The 23,927-nt window shown below is 43.5% G+C and overlaps 1 protein-coding gene across 2 annotated transcripts in view; it reads right to left on the minus strand.

The window, feature by feature from the left end:
• The window catches only part of rab15 (RAB15, member RAS oncogene family), a 128,672-nt gene that overhangs the window by 47,929 nt on the left and 56,816 nt on the right, over nt 1–23,927 (minus strand). The gene's annotated exons all lie outside the window — the stretch shown is intronic.

The following is a 23,927-nucleotide window of genomic DNA, read 5'->3' on the forward strand; positions in this document are numbered from 1 at the left end:
TTTTCACTGTACCTCTGCATATGAAACATTAATAAACAAAAATAATGCATGATTTTAACAGTTCGAGTATTATCTATATTTTTTATTGCCCTTTTGAGGCAATCTTCTACCATTTTACCTACTGCAAGTGGTGTGAACTGGATACTGATTTCCAACATTTCTTTCTTTTACATTAATGTAGAAGCTCCTTGGGGCATTGTGTAAATCCTCCTATCTTCAGCTGCTTCATCAATAGCCACTCTTCTACATTAGTCATAAGCACAGTTGTTCTTTGATGATTATACAGTGATCAATTCCATTCACATCTCTGTAAATGATGCAGTCCATGCCTGCCTGCAGCAAGACCTAGACAACATTCAGTCACAGTCAAATTCAGTCATGGCAAGCAACATTTGTACCACATAAGTGCTCTATTGTTGGAGGTGACCATCTATCAGGGAGAGTCTTAAGCACGTACTTTTGACATCCAGCTACATTACCATCACAAGTAGCCCACTGTCAATATTTGAGGAGTCATCACTGAACAGAAAATCAGCTGGACCTCTCACATACAAATGATGGCACAAAGAGCAGTTTTTTTGTCTGCTGCGAATGACTCACCTCCTCATATCTTCAAACCTTTCACTATGTACAAAGGTAAAGTCAGGGGTGTCATATAAATATTCCCCACATGCCTGACTGGATGAGCACTGTTTCATTTTCTGATATTTGAAAAATCGACACCATCCTGGACAAAGCAGCCTGCAAGACTGACACCATCCACACCATCCTAAACAAATATTCCCTTCATCGGTGGTGCATCATAGTTATCATCCACAAAATACCCAACATTTACTCAATTGGACTACTCTTACACCAGCTCCCAAACCTACTACCTGCAAGCATGTTTGATTTAAACCAATTGCACTTGTTGTTTACCACCCTGATTTGGAAACACATTGCCAATACTTCATTGGATCTGTTCCCTGGACACTGTGATCATCAATCAACACTGTAGGAATAAGTTAATGTGAAGGACTGCAGCTGTTTATGGCTCAATGCCACCTTCTCAAGAACAATTATGCTGGGCAATAATGGTCGTTCTTCTCAGCAGCACTCGGCACGGTGGCGCAGTGGTAGACTTGCTGCCTTACAGCACCACAGATCCGGGTTCGATCCTGACTGCCAGTGTTGTCCGTATTGAGTTGGTACCTTTTCCCTGTGACTGTGTAGGTTTTCTCCGGGTGCTCCGGTTTCCTCCAATGTTCCGAAGATGTGCAAGTTTGTAGGTTAATTGGCTTCTATAAATTGTCCCTTGGGTGAAGGATAGAACGAGTGTATGGGTTTCATTGATTAACGTGGATTCGGTGGGCCAAAGGGCCTGTTTCCACGCTGTACCCCTAAATTAAACTAAACTAAACCCATGTCCAAGAAATTATTACATTTTTAAAAAGCACAAGTGGTTCCTTGACATGTTGCTTCTTGACCATAAAAATACAATTGCTGTGTCGAGGGCCACGTCAGAGTTAACCATAACTTTGAGACACAAGGAACTACACATGCTGGTTTGCAGAAGGCACAAAATGCTGAAGAAACTCAGCAGGTCAGGCAACATATCTGGAGACCCGCTAAGTTACGACAGCACTTTGTGTCTTTTATTTACCGTAAGTTTAGCAGACGTCGTTTGTAAATTGGCAGTTCCATTCAAGCATGACTAATGTGGGATACAGAGAAATTCGTAAGATGCAGGATCCAAGGCACTTAGTTGCAGGAGAGTTACTGAAAATTTATTCTGCGTCTAAACTGTTTTGGACCCCAGCTATAAATGAGACACACCAACCATAATCCAAAATGTTCTGTCCAATTATAGTGAACAGAATGTTTGACATTGCATTATTTCATTTCCTTCTTACAAATAGTTTAAGTTTTACAAGGCAGCTGTTTGATATCACAATGAAGAGAATTCAGAATAACTCAGATTTATTATAAATATTCTGTGCAACAAAATTTTGTGTCACTGTTTTGTTTCTCTGGGAATAAATTATAGTGGTACAAATGACCATTAGCGAATGGTAGGCCTGGCTGCTGAGGTAAACAAACCTTCTGGTAATAACTTCCCTCAAGGAATGAAGTGAACGCTTCCACGATGCAGTGCTGAACCAATCTTTGCTTCTGAACACTGGGCTTCTCTGTGAGTGTTCAAGATGCCATGAATGTTTTATCACCTGAAGCACTGACAGGATGCAGCATTAAAGCTCACAGGGTTCATCAATTTTATTGGCAACAAAAGACTTCAGTTTAAAATACGTGATTGAAGTATCGTCATCCCTTCACCCCTCCTTGGTTCATCGATCACCTCTAGCTTCTGACTCACCACTCCCCTTCTCCTCTCTATAATGGTTATCTCCCTTCTCGACTCTCAGCTCTGATGCAGGTTTTCAACCGGAGACATCAACTATTCCTTTCCCCCCACAGATGTTGCTTGGCCCACCAAGTTCCTCCGACAAATTGTTTGTTGTCCCTGTTTCCAGCATCTGCAATCTCTTGTGTCGCCATTTTTCAACTATTCCCTTATCAGCTTGAGGTTTTTGCAGGGTAGATACAGTAGGTCTGAATCCCACAACATCATTGATAAACGCAAGCTGCTTGATCTCAGGTTGAATTGAAGAACGTATGGCAGGGTTTCGTTTAGTTTAGAGATACAGCATGGAAACAAGCTCACCGAGTCCACACCGACCATCACACTAGTTCGAAGGTATCACAAAATGCTGGAGTAACTCAGCAGGTCAGGCAGAGGGAATGGGTGACGTTTCGGGTCGAGACCCTTCTTCAGACTGATGTCAGGGGGGCGGGACAAAGAAAGGATATAGGTGGAGACAGGAAGAGTGGGAGAACTGGGAAGGGGGAGGGGGGAAAAAAGAGAGAGACAGAGGAACTATCTAAATAGACAATAGACAATAGACAATAGGTGCAGGAGTAGGCCATTCAGCCCTTCGAGCCAGCACCGCCATTCAATGCGATCATGGCTGATCACTCAATCAGTACCCCGTTCCTGCCTTCTCCCCATACCCCCTCACTCCGCTATCCTCAAGAGCTCTATCCAGCTCTCTCTTGAAAGCATCCAACGAACTGGCCTCCACTGCCTTCTGAGGCAGAGAATTCCACACCTTCACCACCCTCTGACTGAAAAAGTTCTTCCTCATCTCCGTTCTAAATGGCCTACCCCTTATTCTCAAACTGTGGCCCCTTGTTCTGGACTCCCCTAACATTGGGAACATGTTATCTGCCTCTAATGTGTCCAATCCCCTAATTATCTTATATGTTTCAATAAGATCCCCCCTCATCCTTCTAAATTCCAGTGTATACAAGCCCAATCGCTCCAGCCTTTCAACATACGACAGTCCCGCCATTCCGGGAATTAACCTAGTGAACCTACGCTGCACGCCCTCCATAGCAAGAATATCCTTCCTCAAATTTGGAGACCAAAACTGCACACAGTACTCCAGGTGCGGTCTCACCAGGGCCCGGTACAACTGTAGAAGGACCTCTTTGCTCCTATACTCAACTCCTCTTGTTACGAAGGCCAACATTCCATTGGCTTTCTTCACTGCCTGCTGTACCTGCATGCTTCCTTTCATTGACTGATGCACTAGGACACCCAGATCTCGTTGAACTCCCCCTCCTCCTAACTTGACACCATTCAGATAATAATCTGCCTTTCTATTCTTACTTCCAAAGTGAATAACCTCACACTTATCTACATTAAACTGCATCTGCCATGTATCCGCCCACTCACACAACCTGTCCAAGTCACCCTGCAGCCTTATTGCATCTTCCTCACAATTCACACTACCCCCCAACTTAGTATCATCTGCAAATTTGCTAATGGTACTTTTAATCCCTTCGTCTAAGTCATTAATGTATATCGTAAATAGCTGGGGTCCCAGCACCGAACCTTGCGGTACCCCACTGGTCACTGCCTGCCATTCCGAAAGGGACCCATTTATCCCCACTCTTTGCTTTCTGTCTGTCAACCAATTTTCTATCCATGTCAGTACCCTACCCCCAATACCATGTGCCCTAATTTTGCCCACTAATCTCCTATGTGGGACCTTGTCGAAGGCTTTCTGAAAGTCGAGGTACACCACATCCAAAGTTGGAGAAGTCAATGTTCATACCGTTGGGCTGCAAGCTGCCCAAGCGAAATATGAGGTGCTGTTCCTCCAATTTGCTGTGGGCCAAACTATGGCACTGGAGGAGGCCCATGACAGAAGGGTCAGACTGGGAGTGGGCGGGGGTGTTGAAGTGCTCAGCCACCGGGAGATCAGGTTGGTTAAGGCGGACTGAGCGAAGGCGTTCAGCGAAACGATCGCCGAGCCTGCGTTTGGTCTCGCCGATGTCAATTTCTCTTCTCTGAAGAGTGGTCTCGACCCGAAACGTCACCCATCCCTTCTCTCCAGAGATCCTGCCTGTTGCGCTGAGTTACTCCAGCATTTTATGTTTACTCATTCACATTAGATTAATATTATCCCACTCCCTCATCCACTCCCTACACTTTAGGGACAATTTACAGAGAGAATTAACCTACAAACCTACACGTCGTTGGGATGTGAAAGGCAACCAGAATACTCAGAGGAAACCCACACGGTCCCAGGGAGAACATTCAAACTCTGCACAGGCAGCACCCAAGGTCAGGATTGAACCTGGATCTCTGGCGCTATGAGGCAGTAGCTCTACCAGTTGCGCCACTGTGCTGCCTTTGAAGTACTTTCCAAGCTGTTCCCACTCACTGTACCTAACTGCTGACTCTTCTCCATCACCCAGTGCTGACTTTGATTTACATTCCCAATCTACTTTCCCAAATCTAGTCCTCATCCCACTCCACCATTATCCCTGGGCTGCCACCCCTTCTCCAGCCATCAAGAGGCTTGGTGTGTTAGGCTTATTCTGGCACCCAGGTCAACTTTTGAATAGAATCAGGCTGATGGTGGGAGTAGTAGGAGATTGCCCTTGCACAAAACTGGGATGCCTTTAACATACCTTCTCTAGTGGAGAAGAACTTCTAACCAAGGGCTCGCAGGTTGGGCTGTTTACGATACAATACGATACGATACGGTAAAACTTTATTCATTCCCGGAGGGAAATTGGTCTGCCGACAGTCACAGCTCACAAGGTACACAAAAACCTTGAAATTAAAGTTAAAACAAGAAGAAAAAGGCAAACGACTGTTGGCTGGCTGCCGCGTGCACAGCGCCTTCAAATGAACAAATGATCACAGACGTATCCCCAGGGCAGAGGATTCTAAAGCTAGTGCCTCCCTCCCCCACACCGGGTTCCCCTTTGTTCTCCCACCGCCCCCCATGGCGGTCCCCCCATGCCGGGTCCCCATGGGGGGGGGTTGTCTTCCCCTCCCCCCTCACGCTCATCGACCGTGAGGCTCCCGTTGCCCACGTTGCCGCCGAGGCCCACGTTGCCGTCGAGGCTCCTGCAACTGCCGAGGCACCCGCTGCCACCGCTGAGTCTCCTGCTGCTGCCGCCGAGGCTCCCATCGCCGCCACCGCTGAGGCTCCTTCAGCCCAGACAGGCCTCGCCACCCGGCTTCACCGCAACCCCCTGGGAGGCCTGTGGTACGAGTTGGGCCAACCGGGGTGCGTTCCCGTCTTCGGTCATCGCTACGGTCGTCGGCATCGTGGTTGTTCGGCGGGTGGATCAGGCCCACGCAGCTCCAAGGGTCACTTATCCTGACAATTATCCCTCAGCAACCTCCTAATACAAGTAATCTGATCACTTATTCATGCCATTTGCAGTACTTGTTATGCCTATATTAACTGCTGCATTTCCTGCATTACAACCCTTGGAATTCCTTTGATCGGGAAAAGCACCATGGGCGGAGTTTCTTCCCACAGGCCATCAGGACGGTCAACTTTTATAACTCCCGAGACTAAATTTTTGTCGACACTATAGTAACTTATTAACTTTATTTATATGCTGTAACTGTAATTCTTTTTTGTGCACAATCTGCAGGCATTGCCACTTTCATTTCACTGCACATCGTGTATGTGTATGTGACAAATAAACTTGACTTGACTTGACTTGTAAGTTTGTCTTCTGGAGTATATCACACTGTTTATACTGGGATAGATTCATAGTTTCAATTGCACTGCGAGGGGTGGTGGGGGAGATAGATACAACCGGGGCATTTAAGAAACTTTCAGATAGATACATGGATGGACAGGGAATGGAGAGACATGGAAAATGTGCAGGCAGAGGAGATTACATTGGTATTTTGGGCTAACGTGCCTTGACCTGCACTGCACTGTTCTATGTTCCATGCACTGTTGGCAAGAGTGGAATAACTGGTCTTGGCTGGTTGCCTGAATATCCCAAACTAGTGGCCAGGTTCTTTAAAACATCAAAGGCAGCCCTGAAGTTAATTCACTTCATAAATCCACTGCAATTACAATAAGGAGGTCATATGAAAAGGGGCGTGGCTGTGTTCTGCAGCTGCGGCTCACCGGCAGTCTCTCCGGGTTTTTTTGGTGTTTTTTTGTCATTGTTGATGTTAAATGTACGTTTTGTTTTATTTTTAATTCTGTGTATGTAGGGGGGTGGTGGGGGGGTTGGGGGAAACCTTTTTTTAAATCCCCTCCTCAACGGAGATGCGACCTTTACCGTGTCGTATCTCCGTTCGCGCTACGGCCTAACATCGTGGAGTCGGCGGCCTCCAGCTGGGATCGACCTTGAAGACTCCGGTCGCAGGGCCTGGACTTACCATCTCGGAGGCTTCGGCCGTGGGCCCTGCAGACCGCAACATCGGGAGTTCGCAGGTCCCTGGCTGGCGACCGGCTTTTGGGAGCTCCAGCCGTAGCAGCTTCGACCGCCCCGAAGCACGAGGCACGATCAACCCGCCCGCAGGCCCTTCATCACCCTGCGTGGCCTGGCCGCGGCACTTTACATCGCCCGGTGGGGGCTCAGGACTCTCATCGCCCTGCGTGGCTCGGCCGCGGCATTTTCCATCGCCCGGTGGGGGCTCAGGACTTTCTTCGGCCTGCTCGGCTCGACCCTGGGACTTTCCATCGCCCGGTGGGGGCTTCAAGGGGTTGGGAGCCTCGATCGCCTCGTGGCGCCACGGGAGAAGAACGAGGAGGAGATAAGACTTTGCCTTCCATCACAGTGAGGGTATGCCTAGAGCAATCACTGTGATGGCTGTTTTGTGTAAAAAATTGTATCTGTGTGTCTTGTGTTCTTTAATGTCTACTGCCGGACCCTGACGTGAGAGGACGCTGGCGTTGATTATTCGCCGCTTTTCCGTCAGGATAGTTTGTCTGTTTGTCTGTTTGTTTCTATGTTAATTGTATTTGTAAAGCGCTTTGTGCATGTGTTAAGGCGCTATATAAAATAAATATATTATTATTATTATTATTATTATAACTGCTGCTTATTTAATGGCTATAAGATTGTCACGGTTCAGTATTAAAATGTAAGTAAATAAAGGGAATTGCTGCACAATATGTTAGCGCAGCTAATATAGTCAAAGATAATCTTGGTGATGAACTGTCAACTTGTTTATTTTACGATTCAGTTGCAAAGCATCTTTTTATTAAATGATCTGAATCTTCCCTTGGAAAACAGCAATGCCAGACAAAGTACAGAGTGAATGAACACATGATTTGTTCTGAGGCCTCTACCAATAAGGCACACACCTCTGGGCGGCAGAAGCAAGGTGCTGAGATACTCAAGTGTTGATTTCCAATTACACCTTTATTTGTTTGGGGCTTGGAACCTTGGCATCTGATGGGTTCAGCTGTTGCTACTTTCGGATATTCTTGACATATTTAAGGGCTAATAAATGATGCAGCATGCTTTAGTTAATGTTTTTCAGCTGCTATATAGTCAGTCCCATCAATCTAGTTTATATTTTGTTGGAATCATCTCACTTTAATGGTTGGTTTGGCTTCTGGATGAGCAGAAGGGGATTGTCAAATGCAATCAAACTCTTTCCAACGGGATGTGCATTCCAATCAGCCATGCCCTCATTGAATGGTGGAGCAGGATCCAAGGGCCAAGTTGCCTCTTCCTGTCCCTACTTTGTTCGTCTGTAGGTTTTTACATATTGACCTGTTCATCTTCCCGAACGCCCCAAAGCCCGTCAGCTAATTATTTCCAATATGACCTATAAACATCACTATTTGATCCAACCAGTGTGCTCACAGCCAAGTTGGCTAAACACACATTGAAAACATTCCTTTGTCGTAATCATTTTGCAAACTGCCCTACTTTTCATTTTTACTTGGCAAAACTTTCTCTTCAATTCATTAATGAGTTATATAAGTCTAATAATAAAGTTAAGAAGTTGGAATGTAATTGCAATCAATTAAATTGCTCTCTCATTTAAAGATTAATGCAAGTCACATGAAAAGGAAAAGGAAGGTCAAAAATATTAGATTCCAATTCCTGAAACTGGTTCTATTCTATTTTATACAAATAAACTATTTAAAAAAATGTATATTCTGTTCAACACCCCAGCCATTCTTTCTCTCCTCTCCTATCAGGTAGAAGATACAAAAGCTTGTAAACAAGTACAACCAGAAGCAGGAACAGCTTCTTCCTCACTGTTATCAGACTACTGAATGATTCTCCCATAAGCCAGGGTCTAGTCCTGATATCACAATCTACCTTATGCAGACCCTGCGCTCTTTTCTATCTGCATTTTCTTTGTAACTGTAACACCATAATTCTGTAACACTATATTCTGCACTCTGGTATTTTTCTCTTTGCAGTACTTGTTGTACGTGTATATGACTCGATTGTACTCAAGTATAGTATGATTTGACTGGAATAGCACATAAGCAAAGCTTTTCACTGTATCTCGGTACATGTGACAATAATATATCAATACCAACAATGGCCATCCATCTGGTTTAAGAATATGGAGTTTGTTGTATGCTTCGATAACATTTCTGGACAGAATCCAGTGGATTGATAAAGTACTTCTTTCACTTTTACAAAGTGGTTTCAAATTCAGCATGGTTTGATAGATTTAAAATTTCCGATGTGGCTTGAGTTTTGGTGCAGTTAAACCTTGTTGACTGTGGGCAGAAGACTATAGTATTCTAAGTACCACACTGCTTACACTTATAAAGTACTTATCTACCAGTTAACAGTTTTATACATCCCAAAACACTTAAATATGTAAAATAAAACATGTCTTTATTTTCTGTGCAAAAGAACTTAATAGTAAAATATCAAGTTTGTACGAGTAGCAGACATCTTTGCACATTTCCATATTTCTTGCCTCAAACAGAATAAAAATAATTGATAACATTCACACTCCTTCAAAAAAGGATGATTCCTCTGACATTAGGAATTACGTTATTGATCAAAAGAAAGTACATTGGGTCCAAGTAAAATGAGCTTCATTTTGAATTTAATCCAAAATATAATGTAAAAATAATAAAAATCCCATCACTGTCATCATCCTTCACCTCTTGAGTACGAGGAAAATGTCATGAGAAAAAAAAAGCTTTCTGTTCCAAAACTACCGGCCACGATTTTGAAACAACTGTCAGAAGCAAGGACACCAATAAATGTCAAAGAAAGAACGTTCAAATGTATCTCATATCAGTGGCTAAAAGTAAAGAAATATTTAACCCAATACTATGAATGATATTCACTCTGGTAACATTTCAGAAAATTGATAACTATTAGTCATTAACAGGCACAAGAACAGCAGCACAATCTTGACATTTCTGACAGGTCTCCTTGTTTGCAGTCCTAATTATATTTTCATAATGTATCACAGAGTTCATGCTTATTCACCATACAGAAATTCATATCTTATTCAAACGGGTTTGTTTTTCTCCAGCTAGCACTCAAGTCTGTTCAGTGTCAAATTAGAACTTAATCCATTAACAAAACCTCAAAGAGTTATCATAGGCATTGTCAATTACAAATTTGATGATGAAAAGTTCAACTCCTGTTCTAATGTAAAGACCTGAAAACTCATCGCAGGAGAAATAAAGGATAAGTGTGTTGAAAAGTGACATTTCCTCAATTGGCCGTGTGCTGTCTCTGGATTGAAGGTGGTTAGCAATGCTCTGATGAAGGGTCTAGACCAGAACGTCACCTATTCCTTTTCGACAGAGATGCTGCCTGACCCGGTGAGTTACTCCAGCATTTGGGTCTATCTCCTGTAATCACAGGTCATATTGTACTTGTGGTTTGTGAACCTAATTCCTTTGACAAAGTCTGAGGAAAAGAGAAGCACAAAATAATATGACAAGCAGCTCGGAGCACATTGCAGTCTTCATTGCAGTCTTCTCCTGTGGGAATGGCCGCTATGGAAACAAGCCTGACTGATTGTAAGTAACTTCTCATTGCATATACTTCTGGGAACAGATTCGCACAAGCAATGCAATTGGTTCAGATAAGTGCAAGGTCAGCTTCCTACAGCAAGTGAGAAAATAGATACCTCAAGGGTACAGCACAGGCAGGTTTTGTTTTTACAGTTGATCGTTTAGAGCCATTTTCCCAAAGACGTGTTAGTAGGTTGAAAATAATGTAAGCTCATAACAATTTACATTTATTTTAAAAGGGAGGTATCACAGAATGCATCATCTCCACAGGCTCAGAGTTAAATGATCTCTGCGTGAGCAGCATTAAGAGGACTTTGATTGGAAATTAAAATAACTGCGTATGCTGGGAAACTTAAAGAAACACAAAAAATACTGGAAACACTGAGGGGTGGCAGTGACGTAATGGTTGAGCTGCTGCCTTACAGCTCCAGAGACCCGGGTTCATTCCTGACTGCGGGTGCTGTCTGTGACTGCGTGGGTTTTCTCCGGGTGCTCTGGTTTCCTCCCACACTCCAAAAATTACAGGTTTGTAGGTTAATTGGCTTTTGTAAAATTGTAAATTGTTCCTTATGTCAAGGATAGTGTATGGGGTGATCACTGGTCGGCACAGACTCGGTGGGCCAAAGATTCCATGCTGTATCTTTAAAGTCTAAAGTCTAGAGTCACTCAGCAGATATATGAAAAGTTTAATATTTCATGCTCAGCACCTTTCATCAGAATTAGCAAAAAGAAAAAAACAACAAACAACTTACTGCTGCAGAAAACTAACCTGTTTCCTCTCATTCCCATTTCTGATGAAAAGTCATGGAGCTGAAACATCAAGTGTTTCTATTTCCATAGATGTCCCCTAACTTGCTGAGTGAGTCAATATCAGGTTTGCTGCAGTGAGAAATTAACCTTGGCTCTCATTTCTGATCACCATTCACCAACATGCAAAGGAAGAGCAAGTGCGAGGATGTCAGGTAAACACAGGATTTGACCGCCAGGAGATTGACTGCCATGTTCTTGCACATCAAATAAAGCGTATTAATTGAATTGATTTAAAGCAAGAACACAAGCCCCTCAGCCCACCAAGTCCACGCCGACCATGGATCACCCGTTCACACTAGTTCTATGTTATCCCACTTTCGCATCCACACCCTGCACACTCGGGGTAATTTAAAGAGGCTAATCAATCTACAAACCGGCATATCTTTCAAATGTGGGAATAAATCAGAGCACCAGGGAGGAAACCCACATGGTCCAGGCATGTGAGTGAGGTAAAAAAAAAGAGGGGTAAAGAGCCGAGCGCTTGCGTGGGGCATACAACGGGGGTCAAAAAATTGGAAACATTTTGAAAATTTACACACAAAATTACGTTTCAAGCCTCTTTTAGTGCATTTCAAACTAATAACGGACATTACAAAATAATGTGAATATGTCACTGTATACTAATAACATTTTGAAGTAGGACAATAGACAATAGACAATAGGTGCAGGAGTAGGCCATTCGGCCCTTTGAGCCAGCACCGCCATTCAATGTGATCATGGCTGATCATTCCCAATCAGTACCCCGTTCCTGCCTTCTCCCCATCACACATTAATTGATAATCAGCTCAAAAAGGTGGTAATTGGCTTTTCTGTTTTATATTTTAACCCCGTCTTAATTATATAGTTATATAATCTTGCACTTAAATTTAATATTTACTGATTACAGTTCCACCACTGATTTTCTGGCACTCTTGGTTCCAGAGCTTTGCTGGTTTATCCAGCCTGCCAAGGAAGTCAGCTATGGGAATGGATGTGCTCGCTCCAGCTGGGCTGGAGTTCCAGAGCCCCGGCCGCAGGTTGCAAATTCAACCCACCGATCGGCCGTGGAAGTCCCGATGAGGTCGAGATTGGCTGCCTTGCCCAGCCTAGGTGCCACATTTTCGGGGAGACTTCCAGGGAGAGGGGAATTTCTCGCGGACCTCTAGTGGACCCCTAGTGTTCATTACAAGTCTATACATTGTTTATTTTCTTTTTTTTTCTGATCCGATTACTCCGTTGGTAAACGCGATTTTGGCAAAGTGAAAAACGCGGAAATCATGCAAAAAGCGCGGAAAATGGATTGAAAAAATACGGAAATCTGCGAACATTCGCATGCCTGATGGACACAGGGAGAACGTGCAAATGCCACATGGACAGCACCTGACGTCAGGATCGAACCTGAGAAATTAGATCTACTCAGTCCATGGTACCATGTTGTCATACACCAGCACAATTTAGATGGGGGCAGAGGAAAATACCATGAGCAAATATGAAAACATGGAGGTACTTGCATTTGAACAAAATTCAGCCAATTCAATGCATGCCAGCTCTCGGGAAAGCAATCCCTTTACTCCCGCTCCCTTCTCATTTTTTTCCCCTTATACCACTGCAACATTGTCTTTTGCACATGTGCCATCAATTCTCTTTCGATACTTTTAATTATTAATGTGTAGGAAGGAACAGCAGATGCTGGTTTACACTGAAGGATGACACAAAATGCTGAAGTAACTCAGCAGGACAGGCAGCATCTCTGGATAGAAGCCATGGGTAACGTTTCGGGTCAGGACACTTCTTCAGACTGAATAAGGGTCTCAACCCAAAACGTCATCCATTCCTTCTATCCAGAGATGATGCCTGCCCCACTGAGTTACTCCAGCATTTTGTGTCTATTTTCTTTTAATTATTGACCTGCACTTAATGGTAAGTTACAGTAGCCAGTTGCCCTGTGGGAGAAAACCTGAGCTCCTGGAAAAAGCCCATGCAATCAGGAAGAGAATGCTCAAACTCCCCACAGTCGGCTCGCAGGGGCAGGATTGAACCCGGATCCCTGGAGCTATGAGGCAGCACAACAAACTGCACCACCAAAAGCACATCATCTTTTCAAGTGTAGAATCTTGGTTTGATTACTGGGTTAGTTTTGCAAATTTCTGCTCTACCATTTCCCACTGTTAAATTTGCAGAAAGTGAAGATTGTTTTAGTGCTGCATTATCTACTTTAAATTTTACTGCCAATATAATAATTTCCATAATATTTTTTGAGGAAGGGTGAAATGGGAGCACAATATTACACACATTTCTGTTGAGCAAAATACTCACTGAAATTGATTTTAAGCATGCTTGAGCAATATATATATTCAGAATTGTGTTTTGCTTGAAGTACATCCTTTTCATTATTTTTACTGTATGTCATATCATCTTTCAGTTCCAGCACTCCCGCATGGTCATTTCTGCAGGGATCAGTCCTAGGGTTATGTTTTGAATATTTTTCTGACTATATTTGTTTTATAATTGCACAACTGTATTCCAGGGAAGGGAGGGGAAAAGCAGGGCAAGAAGAAGGGGAGAAACAAGGAACTGCAGATGCTGGTTTATCCCAGAAAAACACAAAATGCGAGAATAACTCAGCAGGTCAGCCAGCGTCTCTGGAGAATAGGAATGGGTGACAATTTGGGTCAGAACCCTTCTTCAGACTGATTGTACAGGTCAGTCTGAAGAAGGGTTCCCACCCAATATATCACCTATTCATATTTTCCAGGGATGCTGCCTGACCTGCTGAGTTACTCCAGCATTTTTTTTCTTTCCAATAGGAATGGGAGGCCGGGTGAAATTGTGACTAATCACCATTATTTGCTTGTTCTGGCCCCACATTTCACATATATATTTTTTCATGTATTGGGTGGCAATGACAAATAGATAGTCCATTTATGTATTTCTCAGATCTAAATTGTAGCACTGCAACATAACCTGGACAAATTTGGGTCAGAGCGTATAGCAATATTTAATATTGATAATTGGAAAAGCCTCGTCTAGGAATCATGAAATGGGTGACTCATTGTGAAACAGTTAAGGTAAAGTTCAGAGAGATCAACAGGTTTCTAGTCTGAAGAAGGGTCTCGACCCGAAACATCACCCATTCCTTCTCTCCAGAGATGCTGCCTGTCCTGCTGAGTTACTCCAGCTTTTTGTGTCCAACAAATTTCAAAAGATGTGGCACTCAACGTATCTAACCACTGTGGGGCAGCAGAGAGGATTAGCAGAAAGATCAATCGGAAAACCAGATGAAATTATCATTGATGTCACCCACTTAACAGAACCAGACTTTTCTTTTTTTAAAGAAAATCAATGAACATTTTTGAGAGAAGTGAGAGGTTTTTTTGGGAGCTTGTTTTCTTCTGTAATTACCTACTTGGGCTCTTTGGCAAAAACAGGCTTTCGCACCCAGTAGAATGGTTGTAGGAACTGTTTTGGGATTGGATCACTGAAGTGTCTACACATCATTACAGCTTTGGAATCGTCCTATCTCCACTCATGTTCAACAATAAAACACCAGCATAAACCTTCAGGCTCCCCATCGGACATATTCTGGATTCTAATTGTGCTGCCCAAGTCACTATTTCGAGCGTACGGCAATCAAAGAACAATAAGTCCATGTAAAACTAGTATTTTCAATGCGGTACATAATGTTTCTGCAGCAAAGTGCAGGTGGTGCAGATTCTACTGGCACTCCCATCCCATTACTGGAACTTGCCCACATTCCCACTCACCACTCTTCAGCAGCTGGAAGAGCACTTGGTTATGTTGTGGTATGAGCACATGGGGACTACTTTCTGAGATCTAAGTTTTGAGCTGTGGTGAGAGACTCAACCTGTAACATGCTGCTTTTGTAAAACTTATGTTACCTGAGGGAGCCCAATTGTGCGGTTTCTGAACAGCTGACACAAATTTCACGATCTTTACCAGAGTTTTTCATGCAGCTTTAGGGAGATTGTTAATGTTATGGCGAGTCTGGAGGCTTGTACTTTGTTAAAGAAGTTTATTGCGGCAGCAATATTCAATTACAAAGGATAACAAACGAGATTACAGACAACCATTAACTCAAACTGTTCACATCGAAGTTCTCTTCCCACTGCCTGGTTTTTGGGCCCCAAAACCACCACCTGACCTAGCTGGCCAATCAGCGGGTTCCTCTCTCAGGAGCAATCCCTATGGTCGCACCACCATGTGACCTTGCTGGCCAATCCGAGGGTTCGACTCTCAGGACCAATCCCTATGGTCGCTACAATGTCCCTTTAATGAAGGGATAACAATGCAGATGAATTTCTAGGTCCTTATCTCTTCCTGCAGTTACGTTACTCTTCGGATTTTTTTGCTAATGTGTTTGCCATCTATTCAGCCACATCCGACTTGCCTTTTCATGCAATAACAAAGATTTTTTCATTTTTCAAAGAAAATGTTGACTTTCAAATTTTGCAACAAAAGTTTTCTTCCTCAATTGAAGCAGGGCTTTCTCGATCTAATCAGACACATACCAACATTTTAATCTTAAATCAGTGTTTCCAGCATTTTTTGTTGTCATTTCAGACTTGCAGCATCTTCAGTATTTTACTTTCTTTAATAATTTTACCCCATGATTTAACTTTCTGCCTTGTTTGTGGCAGAAACATGTTGAAGAGATATGTGTTGCCAATACCCCTCGCTGTAATCATTTAAAAATATATACTTGTCCAAATCAACTTAACATGTGTGCTTGTGTTAAGATAACCCTCCAAGCATAGTCACATTTAACTTCTTGTGCATGCTCTTAAATTATTGATGTATTCTAAGTGGATGACTAACAACGAATGTAACATTGCTTGACAATTCAATCTTTTTAAAACCACCATTTAAAATGTAAGTGATACGCCCAAACGTGTGAAAACTATTCAATTAACAGCCAAAATCATCTTAAAATATTTTCACCCCTTCCATAAAGCATTTATTTAAAAATGTCTCACAACTATACTTCATTAGGACTTTCACTGAAACAGCTGAAAATAGACCAAACAAGTTCCAGCATTTCCATGTAGAAACAAAGAATTGCAGATGCTGGTTAATACATAAAGTGCTGGCGTAACTCAATCTGAAGAAGGGTCCCGATCCCAAAATATCACCTATCCATGTTTTCCAGAGATGCTGCCTGACCCGCTGAGTTACTCCAGCACTATGTAACATCCAGTATTTCTATAAACCACAGCCTTTACTACATGGAAGATGGAACACTTCAGAATGAGTTGTTCCAGCGCTTTATATCCTTTAGTGTGTTAACCAGCATGTGTAGTTCTTTGTTTCTACATGGAAATGCTGGAAGTTGTTTGGTCTACTTTCAGCTGTTTCAGTGAAAGTACAAAAGAAGAAGAATCTGAAGAAGGGTTTCGACCCGTAATGTCAGCCATCCTTTTTCCCAAGAGATTCTGCCTGATCCGCTGAGTTACTCCAGCACTTTGTGTCTATCTTTGGTATAAACCAGCATCTGCAGTTCTTTGTTTTTATATGAAGTAACTGATGTGCATTTGGGCTGCTCACAAATTTGTCATGATGTTGTTAGAATCAGACAGAGAGCGACAATGAAAGCCAGTCATGTGACATTGCGTGACTCAGTGCTATCTTGCAGTAATCCTTTGTTGGATTATATTCAGGGCTGAAATACCTGTATTCTTGTAAAATAGTGCACTAAACATTGACTTACTCCCTCAGAATTCCAATTTATAATTTCAAGAGAATTAAGGTGTTCATTGATGCTAAAACTATCTAATTAAATATCCTGACCCTTGATTTCTGGAAGCAACGTCAAAACTAGAGTTTTGCACTGCAGCGCTGAGTCATAAGATGAACAAGTGGGATTCATAAGATTAATACGAGCCTCATTCATACAAGCAGAGAATGCTGGAAACAGTTAGCAGGTCAGGCAGCATCTAAAAGAGTTAAACAGAGTTAGCATTGCAGTTTGTTGACCTTTCTTCCGAACATTCGCTGATGATTATTCACTCATCATCGATTTAACTTTCCTCTCTTCACAAATGCTGCATGACATGCTATATATTTCCACCATTTTCAGTGTTCTGCTTCAGACTTTCAGGAAGGCCTCAGTAACAGGAAAAATTGTCAGGATGATCATTTGGAATTGAATGGATGAAATGAAAAAAACTGCCAATGCTGAAAATCTGAAATAACATCCCCCGCAAACAAAAGGAGTTACTGTTATTGAATTCCATGAACAAAATTGTAAATACACAACCGGATCTTTATGGACCTGAGTAAACTACTGAAGGGAACATTGTGAAGATTTTTAAGTTGCGTGTCATGCGTGTGTGTTTCTTATCTTTCTAAATTTGCTTGGTCATTTTCTCAGTCTCTCCAATATTCATCCCTCCCATGTGCATCTTAACTTTGGGATTTTACCCAAATTATGCAGTATCTAACTGTAAGATGATACAGTAAGAGTCCCTTGTGATCTGAATTGGTATGTTTGCTTCTATTAAATGTGGTTTACAAAAGTTGTTTTGAAGGTAGACCCAGAGGTCAGCACAGTGACACAGCTAGTAGAGCTGCTCCTCACAGCACCAGAGACCAGGGTACAATCCTGACCTTAAGTGCTGTCTGTGTGGAGGTTGCTCGTTCTCCCCGTGACCGCATGAATTTCCCCCGGGTGCTCCAGCTTCCTCTCACATGCCAAAGGCATGCGGGGGTGTAGGTTAATTGGCTTCTGTTTGTCGGGAGTAGATGCAAAAGTTAGAAAACGTAGAACTAATCTAGGCAGATGATCGCTGGTCGCCGTGGACCTGGTGGGTCAAAGAGCCTGTTTTCCATGCTGTATCTTTCAATCAATCAAAGAGGAACTCGTGTGACATGAGGCTGGATACCAATCAACAAGCAATTTATTTCACGGTGTAAGCGATTCAGACACATTTGGTTCAATCACTGCAACTCACTCTCCTATGAAAATATGAAATGACAAACTTATCACATTTCCCTGCACTCGGGGACAGTCTTGAAAATGTCTGATTGGCGTAAGGCATTAAACCCAGGGTCCTTCCACAATATCAGGAATATGTGCAGGAATGTCATAATGCTACTTGAATAAATATAGGAATCTTTCAGTGTATTGTCAATACTGGAAATTATTTTATTGGGGATGTAAATATTTTGTCAGTATCTAGATCCCAATAAATAAATATCACAATCTACCTTATCAATTATCTCAAGAGTGTTAATGAGAGACCTTACTCTTTTTCCCCACATTAATCCAAGACTACAAGGTAGTAAAGAGAGGTGATATACAAATGTTATTTTTAAAGCCAGGCTAACGTTGCCTTATTCTGAACAAGTGAGGTATTCATTGTTGTTAAAACTATCTAATGAAATGTCGGACCCTTGATTTCTTGAAGCAATGTAAAACTTGAGTTTCACAGTGCAGTAGAAATATAGAAATATAGAAAATGGGTGCAGGAGTTGGCCATTCGGCCCTTTGAGCCAGCACCGCCATTCAATATGATCATGACCGATCATCCAAAATCAGTACCCCATTCCTGCTTTTTCCCCATAACCCTTGATTTCATTAGCCCTAAGAGCTACAACGATGAGCCAAAGCATTATGACCACTGACAGGTGAAGTGAATAACATTGAATATCTTGTTACAATGGCACCTGTCAAGGGGTGGGAGATATTAGGCAGCAAGTGAACAGTCAGTTCTTGAAGTTGATGTGTTGGATGCAGGAGAAATGGACAGGAGTAAAGACCTGAGCCACTTAGACAAGGGCCAAATTGTTATGGCCTGACGACTGGGTCAGAGCATCTCTGAAATGGCAAGGCTTTTGGGGTGCTCCCGGTCACCAGTGGTGAGTACCTACTGACAGTGGTCCGAGGAGGGACAAACCACAAACCGGCGACAGGGTGATGGGCGCCCAAGGCTCATAGATGCGCAAGGGCAGTGATGGCACCAGGATGCACTGTGGGAAGACGACAAGCTGGTGGAGGGAGTGTGATGCTCTGGGCAATGTTCTGCTGGGAAACTCTGGGTCTGGCCATTCATGTGGACGTCAATTTGACACGTGTCACCTACCTAAACATCATTGCAGACTAGGTACACCCCTTCATGGCAATGGTGTTCCCTGATGGCAGTGGCCTCTTTCAGCAGGATAATGCACCCTGCCACACTGCACGCATTGTTCGGGAATGGTTTGAGGAACAAACCAGGCCCAGGCCTCCAAATTCTCCAGATCTCAATCCGATTGAGCATCTGTGGGATGTGCTGGATCGACAAGTCTGATTCACGGCGGCTTCACCTCGCAACTTACAGGACTTGAAGGATCTGCTGCTAATGTTTTGGTGCCAGATACAACAAGACACCTTCAGGGGTCTTGTAGAGTCCATGCCTTGGCGGGTTGGCGCTGTTTTGGCGGCGCACGGAGAACCAACAGCATATTAGGCAGGTGGTCATAATGTTTTGGCTGATCGGTGTACATCTAATTCTCTCTTGAATACATCCCTCAACGCTGACGGATTATGTCTTCTGAAGTAATCTCACTGGGGCAACACCCTGCTTGATGTTGCCAATACACAAAATACATCTGCATTTAAAATGATAGATGCAGATGGATAGTTTTATGTTTATTTACAAATGTGGTCACTAATGTGATCTTTGGAGCCCTTTTTGTAATATCTGACATGACTGAAGTTGAGCATGCTTTTGTATGTTTCTTTTTAAATTACACTTTCTGGTTCTGTTACTTTTCGCATTTTTACCTATGATTCTCCACTGGCTTTGTTTTTTCTGTGTGTGGCTGTTGCCAGGGAAACACAACAAGGTATAGAATGGAAGCACTGCCAACTTAAGGGGCAAGCAAGAAATGGCACTTTTCACAAATAGCCTGAGCAAAGGGACATTCTGGGAAATTTCAAAAGGCTGGGTCAGTAAGTAAATTGTCACTTTCCAATTTTTTACCATATAGTACAGGGGTGGCCAAACTTGCTTAATGTAAGAGCCACATACGATAAAGTTCAGATGTTTGAGAGCCGCAAGACATGAACAAAAAAGCCGCAAGACATGAACTTAAATATTTTTACTAACCATGAATATTAAACTTATGTTTTATTCCAATGGGGTCTCAATTCATACCCAGTAAATAATTATAAAGCTTGAAATTTTTTCTTATTTACCTTTTATATTAACTGTGATGAAAAAAGAAGCCCAGCCAACATATTTCCACGAGCCGCATATTAAAGGTCAAAGAGCCGCATGTAGCTCGCGAGCCGCGGTTTGGCCACCCCTGATATAGTACAATAAAACAGCACACACGAGAAATGCAGGAGGTTTAATTGAAAGAGTCCTCAACTTATAATTACAATTAAAAATGTTGCATCAAACCAGAACATAAAATCATGAGAGCAATAGATCGGGTAGGCACACAGAGTCTCTTGCTCGGAATAGGGGAATCAAGAACCAGAGGGCATAAGTTTAAGGTGAAGGGGTAAACATTCATAGGGATCTGAAGGGTAACTTTTTCACACAAGGTGGTGGGTGTATGGAACGAGTTGTCGGAGGAGGTAGTTGAGGCAGGGACTATTGCAACTTTTAGAAACATTTAGACAGGTACATGTATAGGACAGGTTTAGAGGGGTGCTAAACCAAGTGGACCCGTTGTGCCCAAACCTCTCCTGCATTGGTGCAGCACCCTTTCCTTCCCCCTCCCCTTCCTCTGCCTGTCAACTGGGATGTTAAAGAAAGGCCCTGTCTGGTGGATGGAAAAGACACTATGATGTTATTTTGAATAAGAACATAGGAGCTATTATTGATGTTCTTAATGCAATACTTTAAAAAAAATCATCTGGTGATAATCACATATTTGCATGTTTCAATTAGCTGCCTCATTTTCTGCATTACAAAAGTGACTATGCTTCAGAAGCCCTTCCATGTCAGTTAGTGTAGGAAGGAACTGCAGATGCTGGTTTAAATCGAAGATAGACACAAAATATTGGAGTAATTCAGTGGGCCAGGCAGCATCTCTGGAGAGAAGGAATGGGTGACATTTTCAGTCGAGACCCTTCTTCAGTCCCCACCAGACTCTATCCCTCAACGCCTGGCAACAGAAGGACCCTAAACTGTGGTCCTCCCCTACTACATTCTGAGGCACTTTTCAGGAAAATAGCCAAAAGTCTCCTGAAATGACACAGAAAATGGCAGCCAAATGTACAGAAATATTTTGAACAAATCATGGCTGCATTATTCTCCAGAGAAAAGGATTGCATCATTAATATTGAATTCAACAAGTTTGGGTAATATTGCAGTCAGTTGCCAAATCATTTGGAAAAACTGAAGAAACTGAAGCAAAGCACAGGAACAGGAAAATAAAAATCAATAGAAAGTACATGGAGAGGCAAGTGAGTGAGGATCACTAAAAGAGGTAGTTCTTTTTCAATTGAAAAATTGCCTGCAGGCAGTCGTAAATTTAAATAAGAATAAATTTCCCCTGACATTTTGTTTTTTTCTTGATGCACTTAGAAATATCAGCCAGGCACGACCTGCTGAGCTATTTAAAGGAGGATTAATTAACAGCCCAGCTAAAGACGCCGCAATTTTCTTTGGGGAGGGAGATGAAAATGCACAACAGAATCTTGCAGCAGTTCCTGTCACCCTCATCTAATTTTTCAGAAGTTCGAATTGCATTTACAATGTGGAGTAATAATCCAGGGAATGAGATGAGGGATTAATTTATCCCCAAAGGAACTGTCACAAAAACTCCCTCCTGTTAGGTAATGCACTAATTAATATATAGCTGGCAAAGCTGCTGGTTGTAACATTAGCTTGTCACAGCGAGCAGCTGCATTGTTACTTATTCCTGGCAGGGATGCATTATATACCCTGATAATGCACACTTCCCTAATGGTTAACTCAGCCATCAGTCTCTTCAAACAGGAAAGTAATATACAGCTGGTCAATGCTCTTTAGCAACAAAGGCATATATTTAACCACCTGTCACTGAACTCATTCATAACATGTTCAGATGATGAAACTATTGAAGACTGACCTAGATTGGCTCGAGTCAGGTGACGCCAGTCCAAACATCCTCTTCATCATATATGACTTATTTCTACCTCTGCAGCACTGCTCATTAAACTCTATGCTTCAGCATTCCCATTGCCATAAATCTCACGTAGAAGCAAGGAACTGCATATGCTGAATCATTCATGAGATATATGGCAAAAAAAGACACAACGTGTTGGTGTAACTTAACTGGTCTGGGAGCAATTCTGGAGAACATGGATAGGTGACGTTTCAGGTCAGGACCCTACTTCAGACCCAACCCGAGACGTCACCCAACCATGTTCTCCAGGGATCCTGCCTGACCTGCAGAGTTACTCCAGCACTTTGTGTCTTTTTTTGCCATAAATCTCATGCAAACTTTAATTTCCTTCACAGTTCCTGCTTCTCTCTTTAACCCGCACTCTGCTCATGGAAATCTCTGCTGCCCGTCTCCAAAGGAGAAGTTGTTGAGGGTAAGAACCAGCTCTGCTAGGTGGAGGAGAGTGTTGGTCGATGGGGATTGGCTGGTTCTACGGTCGAGGAAGAAACGGAGGGCTTCGAGACCAGCCTTGTGGGGGATGGAGGTGTAGAGTGACTGGACATCCATGGTGAAAATGAGGGAGTGGGGGCCTGGGAACCGGAAGTTATCCAGGAGATGGAGAGCGTGTGAGGTGTCTTGGACGTAGGTGGGGAGGGATTTAACCAGGGGGGATAGGATGGAGTCGAGGTAGGTAGAGATAAGTTCGGTAGGGCATGAGCAGGCAGAGACAATGGGTCTGCCGGGACAGTTGTGTTTGTGGATTTTGGGTAGGAGGTAGAATCGGGCCGTGCGGGGCTGGGGAACTATGAGATTGGAGGCACTGAGGGGTAGATCGCCGGAGGTGATGAGGTCGGTGATGGTGCTGCTGATAAAGGTCTGGTGTTTATCGGTGGGGTCATGGTCCAGGGATAGGTAGGAAGAGGTGTCTGATAGTTGTCGTCTGGCCTCGGTGCGGTAGAGGTCAGCACGCCAGACTACCAGCCCCTCCCTTGTCAGCGGGTTTAATTATTAAGTCCGGGTTGTTGCGGAGTGAGTGGAGTGCTGCACGTTCAGGAGGGGAGAGGTTGGAGTTAGTCAGGGGAGTGGAAAATTTGAGGCGGCTGATGTCACGCCGGCAGTTTGAGATAAAAAGTTCTAGTGAGGGTAGTAGGCCATACTGGGGGGTAAAAGTGGAGGGGGTCCATTGGAGACGGGAGAAGGGGTCATCAGTGGGGGGTCGGGACTCCTTCCCGTGGTAAAAGGCTCGGAGGCGGAGGCGGCGGAAGAAGGGCTCCACGTCATGGCGGACGCGGAATCGTTGATGTGGGGGCGGAGGGGAACAAAGGTAAGGCCTCTGCTGAGGACCGACTGTTCGGTGTCTGAAAAGGGGAGGTCAGGGGGGATGGTGAACACCCGGCAATGGTGGGGGTTGGGGTCGGATGGAGGCAGGGGGGCAGGTGGAGGGGATGTATGGTGGGGGGGTGGTGGGTTAGCTGGGCAGAGGGGGGCATGAGGACCGATGTGGGGAGTACTGCGGGTCAACTGGCTGGAGGGGGAAGGGGGAGACCCAGTGGAACCCCTGCTGCAGTTACCTATAGTAGAGGGTGGGCAGTAGGACCCAGCAGTGCTGAGGGGCTCTGCCTGGTGGGGGCTGTGGGCCAGTTTGGATACTGTTTTGTATCTTTTCTCCAGTTTTTTTAGTGAAACAATGTTTTTATGAATAAA

Source organism: Rhinoraja longicauda, chromosome 10 (assembly GCF_053455715.1).
Source record: "Rhinoraja longicauda isolate Sanriku21f chromosome 10, sRhiLon1.1, whole genome shotgun sequence".
NCBI lineage: Eukaryota > Metazoa > Chordata > Chondrichthyes > Rajiformes > Arhynchobatidae > Rhinoraja > Rhinoraja longicauda.